The sequence below is a fragment of the Gobio gobio genome (genome assembly GCF_949357685.1).
Source record: "Gobio gobio genome assembly, chromosome: 20".
Taxonomy (NCBI): Eukaryota; Metazoa; Chordata; class Actinopteri; order Cypriniformes; family Gobionidae; genus Gobio; species Gobio gobio.
In genome coordinates this window covers 28,307,183-28,320,402 of record NC_137113.1, presented here as the reverse complement: position 1 = coordinate 28,320,402, position 13,220 = coordinate 28,307,183, and positions in this window count along the sequence as shown.

Below are 13,220 nucleotides of genomic sequence, written 5' to 3'. Positions count from 1 at the left end.
CACCGCCCGACGATATCCCCAGTTGAGGTCAACAGGTGCCCATCTCCACTGTAAACAGTGTTGGTAGGGCACTTCTTCCCCCTCCTGAGGCGTCGAACGGTTTGCCAGAATCTCTTCGAGGCCGACCGATAGTCTTTCTCCATGGCCTCACCAAACTCCTCCCAGGCCCGATTTTTTGCCTCCACGACTACCCGGGCTGCCGTCCGCTTGGCCTGCCGGTACTGGTCAGCTGCCTCCGGAGTCCCACAAGCCATCCAGGCCCGATAGGACTCCTTCTTCAGCTTGACGGCATCCCTTACTTCCGGTGTCCACCACCGGGTTCGGGGATTGCCGCCTCGACAGGCACCGGAGACCTTACGGCCACAGCTCCGAGCCGCCGCAGCGACAATGGAGGTGGAGAACATGGTCCACTCGGACTCAATATCTCCAGACTCCCTCGGGATCCGGTCGAAGCTCTGCCGGAGGTGGGAGTTGAAGATCTCTCTGACAGGGGCTCGGCCAAACGTGCCCAACAGACCCTCACAGTACGTTTGGGTCTGCCGAGTCTGTCCAGCTTCCTCCCCCACCATCGGATCCAACTCACCACCAGGTGGTGATCAGTTGAGAGCTCCGCCCCTCTCTTCACCCGAGTGTCCAAGACATATGGCCGAAGGTCTGATGACACAACCACAAAGTCGATCATCGACCTCCGGTCTATGGTGTCCTGGTGCCACGTGCACTGATGGACACCCTTATGCTTGAACATGGTGTTCGTTATGGACAAACCGTGGCTAGCACAGAAATCCAATAACAGAACACCGCTCGGGTTCAGATCAGGGGGGCCGTTCCTCCCAATCACGCCCCTCCAGGTGTCACTGTCACTGCCCACGTGGGCGTTGAAGTCCCCCAGTAGAACAACGGAGTCTCCAGTCGGAGCACTTTCCAGCACCCCTCCCAGAGACTCCAAGAGGGCCAGGTACTCCGCACTGTCATTCGGCCCGTAGGCACACACGACAGTGAGAGACCTATCCCTGAGCCGAAGGCGCAGGGAAGCGACCCTCTCATTCACCGGGGGGAACTCCAACACATGGCGGCTGAGCTGGGGGGCTATAAGCAAACCCACTCCAGCCCTCTGCCTCTCACCATGGGCAACTCCAGAGTGGTAGAGAGTCCAGCCTCTCTCAAGAAGTGTGGTTCCAGAGCCCAAGCTGTGCGTGGAGGTGAGCCCGACTATCTCTAGTCGGTACCTCTCGACCTCCCGCACAAGCTCAGGCTCCTTCCCCGCCAACGAGGTGACATTCCACGTCCCTAAAGCCAGATTCCGTGTCCAGAGATCGGGTCGTCGGGGGGCCTCGCCCTCTACTGCTGCCCGAGTCACAATGCACCGGCCCCTTACGCTCCCTCCTGCAGGTGGTGAGCCCACAGGAGGGCGGCCCCACATCACTCCTTCGGGCTGAGCCCGGCCGGACCCCATGGGTGGAGGCCCGGCCACCAGGCGCTTGCATACGAGCCCCAACCCCAGGCCTGGCTCCAGTGTGGGGCCCCGGCTGCGCCATGCCGGGCGACGTCACGGTCCTTGGTGTGGTTGTGAACATAAGAGTTTGTGAACTGTTCTTGGTCTGGCCCGTCACCAAGGACCTGTTTGCCTTGGGAGACCGTACCAGGGGCATATAGCCCCAGACAACAAAGCTCCCAGGATCATTCGGGTACTCAAACCTCTCCACCACGATAAGGTGACAGTTCAAGGAGAGGTTCAAGTTCAACTTATCCACCATACTTCTTATTCTTATTATTCCACACAACATTTTGACGCGCTACTCCACACCCTAGCAACCATTTAGAGCACCCTAGCAACCATATATCAACATTAACAAGTCATATCTCAGCCCCAGAACTAGGGTTGGGCATCGAGAACCGGTTCCAACTTGGAACCTTTTTAAAAAATAACGATGCCATTGGAATCGTTTAGAAATTTTGTTTTCGATTCCGATCATCGGTTCCAAACGTGCAAGTTTTCGCCCGTTTGTTCTGTTGCAGCCATGGAGCACGGTAAGCGGCGCTCAAAAGTGTGGCTTTATTTCACTTTTTAAAAAAAAGCCTGGGTCGGCACAGTGCAACACATATGACAAACTTATTTCTTGCACGAGAGGATGCACTACAAATATGTGGTGTATAAATTAACGAGTGTAGCGTGTTTGAAATGCTGCGCAGGTCTGTCCTCCTCAGGCAACCCTGCGCTAACCAACGTTATTAAAGGGATAGTTCACCCTGAAATGAAAATAAAGCCTTCTTTTACTTGGCTGATGTTGTCCAAGTGCCCTATGTCCTATGACATTTAAAATACTGTTCCTGCATGCGCTCGTTCCTATTATGGCAGTGAATGGCGATCAGCTAAAACATTACAAAAAATAAACAAATGTATCACGCAACGATACAGGGAGACGCGCGCCATATGGAAAGTGTTCAGGGGGCACACTATAAGGTTTTGCGAGAAAGAAACCGTATTATTCAGTCAAAACACTGAGCTCTGCCGTTATTCTGAGCGCGCTCCTCTGTGTACACTATAAGCCGTCAGCAGCCGCCGGCGCTCATGCCTTCTATAACTCGCACTGTTGTCATTGCACCCAGGATAAACACACACACACACATGCACCATTTTGAGAAATCAAGCTCAATAGAAAAAAACGTGATTCTCGTCTTTTCTATGACGTATATGATAAGAAATAATACTAATAATATAGCCTCCTTAAGTGATTATATTGTGTACCGGTTGTCATGAAAATATTGCACGAGGCTACGGCGGCTTGGAGTGCGCACACACAGGAACACGCGCATTTGAACAACAGCTGGGTGAATAAAAGATGGCTTTATTTTCATTTCAGGGTGAACTAACATTATCCCACCTCGTCATAATCAGGTATGTGATTGTAGTGTAATAACAAAGACCAAATTGTGAATTGTGGTGTACAACAACGTTACTGAAATTATTTTTCCCCCTCGTAGATAAATGTAGCTATACGCAAATTGCCCACGCTAGTAGCAGTCCTAATATGACTGCTGTTAATGCTATTGTTATTGTTAAACCGGGACTCAGTGTGAAACTCCATTCACCTTTGCAGCAAAGCAAGTGAAAACGCCAGCGGAGAAAGTCCCAAAACTAAAACTCATTATTGAATCAAAATACAATTTTCCTCTGTGAAATGAGCCTGTGACATGTTGTGACTCCACCCCTCAAAGAATCGGAATCGAGAATCGAAAAGAACCGTAATCGAAACTAAGGCTGCGTTCACACTGCAGGCTGAAACGACCCAATTCCGATTTTTTTGCCCTTATGCGACCTGTATCTGATCTTTTCATGACAGTCTGAACGACACAGATCCGATCTTTTCAAATGCGACCCAGGCCACTTGGGTATGTGGTCCAAATCCGATACATATCCGATCTTATATAGGTCATATAACTCCCGTTCCTTACTCCAGTCCAGTGGTGGCGGTAATGCACAAGAAATAGTTGCTAACCGCCAATAAAAGAAGAAGTACGCACCTGTTGCTAGCCAATACACTCCAACTCCAACGCGTTTCTGCACTGTTATGGGCCGGCGCAGACGTGTCTCTTCCCGTGACAAAGTTAGTTGAAGGCGCTCGCAAACATAATTGAAGGTGGATCTGGTCATTCTGAAGTTACTGACGAATTCGGTATCAGTAAAGCCACTCACATCAGTATCCCACCACTCCTGGCTGCGACTCCGCACACACACGTTTCTCTGTACCGACGTTGCTACCACTGCTCCACAAAACGCCATGGCCAAAAACCTTGCTCTCCTCCTCTTTTTTAATTTTCTTCTTAACATGAGAAGGTTGTAATGGTGCTGGCTCCGTTGCGAAAATAACTTTAATAAAGCTAAACGAACTCCAATGCTGACACCCATATTTGGCTACTTCCGTAAACAACAAGTGACGTCGTTGACCGTTGAGTACTCTTCTGCGCATGCGGGTCACTTCTGGGTCATTTCACGTTCACACAGGAGATCACAAAAGGTCGCATTTAATTGGAAATGTGAACGGCCTTGCAAAAAAATCGCATTTTTTCAAAAAATCGGAATTGAGCATTAAGCCCTGCAGTGTGAACACAGCCTAAGAATCGGAATCGGAATCAGAATCGTTCAAATCAAAACGATGCCCAACCCTACCCAGAACATCGTACAGACATGAGGGTGGGCTCTTTTGAATATCTTTGAATATCAAACCATAAGCTGTATAGCCACACCCTAGAAACAATTTACAGTACCCTAGCAACCGTACAAAAACATTAATAAGCTATATCTCAGCCTCAGAACATCGTACAGACATGTTGCTTGGCTTTTTTGCATCACAGTAGCAATCCGAGTGGATTTTTTTTTACCACGGCAAACACCACTCACATTTTCTTCAGGAAATGTACATTCTAGTTTTTATTATTATAGTCGGACAGAGATCTAAAACTTGGTATATTTAGTCATGAATCGAACTAACCTATGTAACTGAATACACTTTGAAATATGTAACATACCTAGACTGGAATGACATTTTCAGTCAGTGAATAAAGGGAGGTGCTGATCACAGTGGTATATGCCATAACTATTATTGCATTTGAGTTTAACAGAGATGACAGGCATGAACCGACACGTCTGTCATGTTAGGTTGAATACTGAGTGGCTGATTTTCACAGTGAGTCAGACATTTCTGAACACAAATACATTAACATCACACATTCAGCACAACAGCCAAAAAGAAAATGCATAAATAAATAAATAAATAAATAAACAAACAAATAGTATATACCTTGAAACTAGTTTTTTAATCCAAAAACGCAAATTAAATCAAATTCTTTTTAAATATTTTAGCAAATGCAGTGAATCATTTGTCAGTATTGAGAGAAATGGAGAATAACTGCACTGTCATATCATGATTTGTAATCATGAAAGGTTACTGTGGAGTAAAGTATATAGGCCTAAATCAAATGCCTGCCAATGATCTTTGTTTAAACAGTGATGATCCAGGTTTCCAGGAAAGTCTAAATCAATTAAACCAACATAACTTTAACCTGTCAGGCAACTGTTGCTGTTTTTAGCTAAAATATACATGTATTGATTTCTTGCATTTCATTAATGCAAACGATTCTGTACTTGTGAAATAAAGAGATCACCAGCTGTGCTGTATAGGAAAATATTACATGTAACACATGACAGTGGGCAGAGCCTTTAAAGTAGGACACATCCAAGGATTTTTATGGCCAGTGTTTATCTCAATAGTATGAAGACTATACCCTGACCACCATCACTTTGTGCACAATTCAAAGTTATACACAAGCACATATCATCATGTGCCCCACATAAGCAGATTTTCACCACAATTTTATTTCTTAATAAGTATTTTTGACATGGTTTTCAGTAAAGATATTTAAACATCTTTAAAACAATACTTACTGTAGAAGCAAAACTGATTAGCTATTAAGAGTAGTTTTATGAGAAAATACCTTGAATTAAATGAAGGTATTTTTATTTTCTACTCAAGTACATATTTCAAGTATATGTAATTTATCAGTGTTTTTCTTTGGAAAACTTTTACTTAACATTCCAAAGCATAACGTTGTACTTTCTACTGCACTGTATTTCATAAATAAAAGTGTTTTTTGTTTTTTTTTACCTAAATACTTAATAACATAAAAAATGTAGTACTTTCCCGTACTCAAGTAAAACTTTGAATTACTTTTACATGAGTAAAAGTAATAAAGTACAACATTTTATGTAAATAGGTAGTAAATTATATTTAATATGAAAGTAGTGCAGTAAAAAGTACAATATTATGCTTTGGAATGTTGTGAAGTAAAAGTTTTCCAAAGAAAAACACTGATAAAGTAAAGACACTTGAAAAATGTACTTCAGCAGAGTAAAAATACTTCACTACTGTCCACCTTTGACACGCACACACAGTATACTCACATACTGCACTTTTTGACCTCATGCACTCTTTGATCCCATGAATTTCACTTAAATTCAACATTTATCTGTATTTATAGTCAAGACCCCTTTAGGGTTGATTTTATACCACAAATACTGTGCAACCACTCTATGGCGGTAAATCACAGAGCAACGAGAAGAACAAATCCCAGAAACTTAACCTGCATTACTTTCTTTTGAAAGATCTCAGTGAAACCTGTATGAAATTGGACTTAGAGAATCCAACAGAATTAAATGCTCTGGGCAGTTTTTCATACACTATTCCTGCTGGAATCATTCTAGTGTGTTTAAATGTGATATTTTTTCCCCCTTCCAATACTGAGGTTACTCCAGCATGCAACAATAGCTCTTAACAATAACAGCTTGGCCTCAATAAAAAACACACCATTCCTTCACAAACAGAGACAATAAAAGGCCTTGAAAATGACGAGCCACTGTAATCTTTTGGAGATGAGACGGAAATTGAAAAGTTTGGCGGTAAAAGTCTTTCCTGAATTCTTATCTTAGTCGCACGCTCCACAGAGGCTTCCCAAATCCTTACTTTAAGGAAAAAAATCTCTCTCCATCGCCCTAGTATTTTACACACAGAGCAACCCATAAAGCCATGCCAAAGAAAAGCACCTGATGGCAGGGTACACAGAGGTCAAAAATTTCCACACCTGCCCCAAAATTTGTTGTGCTTGAAAACTGAACAAACCTAAAACCTCTCTCAAAACCTATTCTACAATATCCTTCTGTTTCTTCCAGCAAACCAAGGGCACTGTGACCTAGCCATGGGATATCATGAGATGGGAGAAAAAACTTGACCAAAACAAAATAAGGGGTTGTTTATTATGAACTGGGCCACAAGGCAAAAGAAACCACTCTTCTCATACCTCCTGCATATAGCACAGGGATAGTGTTGAAATGCCGACCCATATCACATGTGACACATACCATGTTTTGACATCTAGGTGAGTTGATTGATCACAATTGTGTTCCGAGGTGTCAAGCCCAACAGAAAGGTCAAGGTATTTTTTCCCAGGACAACATATTCGTGCCCAGCTACTAGCGCTGACCATACTTGACCTTCTGAAATATAAACAACTGAGGAACATTACATTGCAGTCCTCAGTATCCTTTTGCCATCTGAATGAAGATTAGGAACAGCTCTGCAGGATTTTGCTTATTAAATATCGGCAAGGTGTTGCACACAAGAACTTTATTTTGCTTAGCATTGCTTCTCTGCCTTTTCTGGCTAGCTAAACACAGACACTTTGGTTATGTGTACATAATTAAACTTGTGGCTGCATAACATAAAAGAAAAACGTAATTTTCCCACCATTTTGAATTTCTTTTTCGAACTCCTCCTAGACCGTACTTCAGATCATCTTCAGACTATGCCAGCAAAATGTTATTAAAAGCTTTTCAAACTGTTTTCGAATAAAGCATCAACGAAATTGATGGCATGATGCCAAGCTAATTCTGAGGCTGTGCTTTGCCATGCTTTGGCATATTGACACCAAACTTTGTAGACCTGTGTCATTGTCATCTCACACTGATACAGCATAAATTTGGCAATAGCACCACCAACTGTCAAAAGTGATTAGCAATTTAAAGCTGCAGTCCGTAAGTTTTGCCTCTTTGTCGCCATCTCTGTTTGAAACCTGCAATTGCAGTTATTTGTGAAATGATCGTCTTTATGTGGGTTGTGTATTGGCATCTCCTTAGCGCGAATTAATCTAATGTTTTGAGAAGTTTGTGTGGCTGTCAGTCACCGCACCAGTGTGGATACTGTTTGTACATTGGAATCACAGATTCGACATCTTGGAAGTATGACAAAAATAAGAATTTTCCCCCGAAAAATGTCATCTGAACAAGTAAACAACATGTCTGCCACTTTTGTTCTGATCAACTGTGAAAAAAAGCATTACAATAAATCACGATACCAATGGTGATTAAATCTAACGATCACTTAGCTCACATCACATCAAACCGTGTAAATTATTAGGGGTTCAAGCATGAAATGCTGAAACCCTATTGTAATTGTAAGGATTCGTAAAACGCATCGTGCAGACCAAACCGTAAGGCCTAGAGACATGAAACCTGGCCAGATGGTAGGCCTCAGTTTGGGGACAACCTATCAGAGTATGACCCCGAATGGCCCATAGGTGGCGCTACAGCAACCAAAAGTTCAAAATTGCTCATAACTCTTAGACTGTTTGTCTCAGGATCAAGTGTCTTATATCGTTGGAATCCTTGGCTCAAGGCAGACAAAATGGCTATCTCCGATTTGCTTGCCCTTCGGGCACCAATTTCGAGTAAATTGCATTTTTTTGAAAAACCTATTTTTGCGAACTTCTCCTAGGTTTTTGGCCTGATTGGAACCAAACCACTGCAAGACTATTCTCTGGAGTCTGACAATCAATAATCACCCAAAAAAATTCAAAATTTCAATTAACGGTCGATAAGGGGAATCAAAATCTTTGATGGCACCAGGGCCATTTTTACTAAAATGGTTATAAATTGTCAACGATTTTTTTGCTAAACTTGGGATACATCTTTGTGAGCTCAATCTGAGATCACTTGAAAAAAAATCGCAACAATTGGCCTCTAGGTGGCACTATAAAATGGTTATAACTTGTGAACGGAAAGAGATATTTTCGCAAAACTTGGGACACATGTTCATGAGCTCATTCTGAGGTCACGTGAAAAAAATCATGACAATTGGCCACTTGGTGGCGCTATAAAATGGTTATAACTTGTGAACGAAAAGAGATATTTTCGCTAAACTTGGGACACATGTTCATAAACTCAATCTGAGTTGACATGAAAAAAATCGTGACAATTGGCAACTTGGTGGCACTATAACAGTGGAAAAAATCATGAAAATAGCTATAAGCGCACCCAACCGTTAGTCTACTGAAAATTGGCATGCAGTGTCTTTGTCCAGGGTGCCATGATAGTCTATGAGAACATTGGTGTATCTAAAAAAAACTCAGTATACGTCATTGGCACAATGCCTTGAAGGAGCCTTAGAAGTTTCAAGCCCGTGTTTTTTTCACAGGACTGACCTCCTAAGAATCTTTGCCGAGTTCAACAATACCAAACATAACAGGTTTCGCCTTATGGTTTTAAGTGTCATTTAGAGCTTTAAAAAATTGTGGTTATCTTCAAAGCCGTTAGTCTGATCGAGACAACAACAAAAAAACTAAGGAAATTTGAAAACATAGGTAAATGGCTAAACAATAATGCCAAAATGTTAAAATTATGATCGGAACTGACAAAAAAATAAATTAAATCCAATCAATTTCACCCATGGATCATTTTGATGCTCTCACATGTTTGAAACGAACAATGATGGATTTTGATGAAATTTGTTTTGAATTGGGACTGGCGAATCCCTGTCCATACTGTCAATAACCGTTTGCAAAGACCCGCCCACTTTAGTTACTGTTGCTATGTCTGACAAGCGACGCCACTCTCACACCACACCAAGTTCTCACGCAGTGAAAAATACATTGCGGATCAAAGAAAAGACTGCGCGCTGACAGACAAGTACTTTTGATATGAAACAAAGTCTCACCTTTCAAATGTAGTCATTTTTTAGAGACATTTAAACAATAAATACCATTTTGTGTCTCTTTAATGTGTCTGAGAGAACGCTGTAGACTCGAGGCTCAGTTAAAGCTGCTTGTGAACCGATCATCTCTTCCTTCTAGTTAATTTATATAATTAAAATAAACATGAAGGAACATAAAAGGATTGTTGTTTTAAAGTGCTAAGACGTCAGTACACTTTGTTTTTCAAATTTAAATCCTCCTATGTTAATCTACTAACTCTCCTGGCTGCTTTGTTGGACAAAATGGCGGATTATGATTAGTCAGATCACCTGTCAATCAAACTCCCTGCGAAGGGTCAATTGAGAATGCCCGTGCGCACAATCCTGATCTAATCAACAACTTTGCAATTGCACATAGTAAAGCCCGGAAAATCCCGCTATAATTTAAGAGAGCATCTTTTTCATGTATTTGGACCTAGGCCTAACAATGTGTTATGTTGCGCTGTCACCAGTGGGGTTTTTTTTGTTGTTTTTTTTTGGTGAGCGTAGGCTCCTCCTGATTTTGTTAGTCATCTCATCTCTTATATGCTGTGTATGATCATATCCTGTCCTATTCATGGTAGACTACTCGCAGACATTGCGTCATCAAGGGGCCCGCCTTGATAATCCTACTTAAGGGCCCGGTGTTGGCTCGTTACTCCACTGAATATAATTGTCTAAACTCCTAATCAAAATTACATATTTACAACAAATTTGACACATATATATGGGCACACTTTGAGTACTACTAATAAAAGTGGTGGAGATCAGGCAAGACTATAAGAAGACTCAGGCAAAACGTGCTATAACTGTAAAAACGCTTTAAAACCATATATTTCCTATGGTAAACTGCCTGTATTGGCTGTAAATTGACTTTTTCATCTATTACAGCAGTTGTTAAATGCTTGCTAAATAAAACTTAATGTCTTTTGATGCTTGTGTGCTTCAAGGCCTTAAAGGCCTTAACTGCTTGAACCCCGATAAATGCTGCTTGCAGCTTTAATTATTATTGTTTTTGTTCTCAAATTGTTAATGTTAACAACATCCACATTGTGTGACTATGTATTTAGTGTGTATTAGCGTTACCTGTAGATTTCAATTTCCGTACCGTCTAATCTTTTGCTGTTGACTACGGGTGAATCTCCAGTTGTCACTGATGATTGTCGTTTGGACCTTTCTGGATTACAATCCACCATCAAAATGATCAATTTAATTATTCCAGCTGCTGTGAGAAAAAGCTATAAATGATCCGCCACCTGCAGCATCCTCACATGCGATACTACTAGCCGCTTTTGTGCTTGGCCCCTTAATTGCTGCTTGCAGCTATATTTAAATATTGTTTAACTAATTTGTTTGCCCATATAATCTTAAAATTATAGGTTAAGCTTATTTGGCTTGCTGTCTACTGATGAGGGGCTCGATGAAGCAGTTTCAACTCGAACTCTGATATACCCCCATAGTGACTAAATGATTATGTAGGGCAAGGTACTGTAGCCCTCGCTCTCTCTCCGGTACGTTTACTGGTCTCTAGCACCGCCGCTGCTACTCTGCGTTGTGTTATGTGTGTTCGTGGATGGTGGTAGAGGGAGAGGACGCGGAATCAAAGGGGTTCGGTATTGTGGCTTGACAATTTATTCCACAGCATCTATAGAGTTGATCAAATGAACTGAAGAACATATCAACACTACGGTAAATCAAAAGGCTCAAAAAACGCTAAAGTTACTCAAATCTGTTATAACGCAACAGCGTTATAGCGGCCTCTTGAGGATGACACAATACATTGCCTTACATTCACCCCTTCTTTAATTGATGGCGTCCCAGCCATCTGATTAACCAAAACTCAAGTGTGATTTAATCTATAACAACCAAAACAAGAAATGTGCTGAGAGTATGACTCAACGTGTGCTCCTCTTACTTCTGGCTTTTAGCCACAACTTTCTCCCTCTTTCTATAATTTGGTGATCACTCTCTAGTTTCACCACCTGGGATTCGAGTGAGAGTTTAGTTGGGGGATGCCGGCTCCTTCTTGGGTTTCTTCTTGGGTTGGGCCCCTGAGTTGGGGAGGCCCCACTACCCGTCACAAGAACTCCCTCTCCACTACTTGTTCCTTCTGTCCACATGTCAGCCTCCTCTGTACTCATTTGCTCCTCCTCTTTGTCTGCCTTTTCAATCAAGGCTCTGTCCAGCATTTCCTCTGACTCGTCACCCCTCATTCCCTCTTTGGTCTCTGATTCAGTGCTTGCCCCACACGTCTCACCGTCTGTCTCGCCCCCTTCTACAATCACTCCTTCGTTTCGCTCCACTGGGAGAAACATACACTGCGTCAAAAGGTTTCTATGAACCACTCTCTCCACTCCTCCATCCTCAGGTCGCACCACATACACAGGCAATCCTGGTTGCTTCTTGACCACAACATATGGCCGTGCTTCCCATCGATCTCCCAACTTCTGCCTTCCCTCCACATGACAGACCTTGACTAAGACTCTGTCCCCTGGACTGAAATCTTCGGTCTTTGCTTTTCTGTCATAATACTTTTTCTGCTGTCCTTTCGCCAGCTGAGATGTCTGATTAGCCAGGGCATAGGCTTGCGACAGGGAGTCATACAGCGTCTGAACATACTCGCTGTATTCACAAGGCTGGTTTGTTGTGGGGGACCTGAAGATGAGGTCCACTGGGAGCCTGGGATGTCTACCAAACATAAGGTAGTATGGGCTATATCCAGTGGAGTCATGTCGCGAGCAGTTATATGCGTGTGTCATGGCATCCACATGCTCATGCCATCGGGGCTTTAGATGCAGCTCTAATGTTCCCAGCATGTTCATCAAGGTACGGTTGAATCTTTCGGTGGTTCCGTTGCCCTGGGGGTGGTAGGGCGTGGTGTGGGTTTTAGTGATGCCAATACACTTGCATAGCTCCTTCACAATTGCGCTTTCAAAGTTGCGCCCTTGATCTGCATGTAATTTTGCAGGGAAACCAAAACGGCAGAAGAAATTCCTCCACAAGACCCTCGCCACTGTGCCTGCTTTTTGGTCCCTGGTGGGGTAGGCCTGTGCATAGCGAGAAAAGTGATCTGTAACAATGAGCACATTCTCCACACCACCCTTGGACTTCTCCAGCATCAAGAAGTCCACACAAATCAACTCCATGGGGGCACTGGTATGGATGCTGACAGTTTTGTCTAAGGCAGCATCTCTCACACTGTTCGCACCAAACCTTGATCTCTTGAAACATTCTTGGCCAGTAGAATCTTTCCCTTATCATCTGTAGCGTTCTCTCAAATCCCAGATGCCCTGAGTCATTGTGAAGGGCTGTTTTGACAGTTTCACGCAGCCTCTCTGGCAGTATTAGTTGCTCCACCACCTTTTTATGGCAGTCTCTTATGCTGCGATACAGGATCCCTTTTTTTACCACTAATCTCCTCCACTCTTTTAAGAGAAGACCCCCAGTGGCTCCCACTTTTATCCTTTCACTGTGGCTTGGTTTGTGGTTCCTGCTCTTAAAGTGGAGGATAGGACCGATAACACAGTCTTCCTTCTGTCCTGCTCGAAGCTCCTGTATGGTCATAGCAGGTAGTGTCTCCATCCCCACATCCACATACACCTCACTGGGCACCAGTGACTGACCGCTTTCAGGCTCCTCTGTGACAGCTTTGTCCTCACCTGA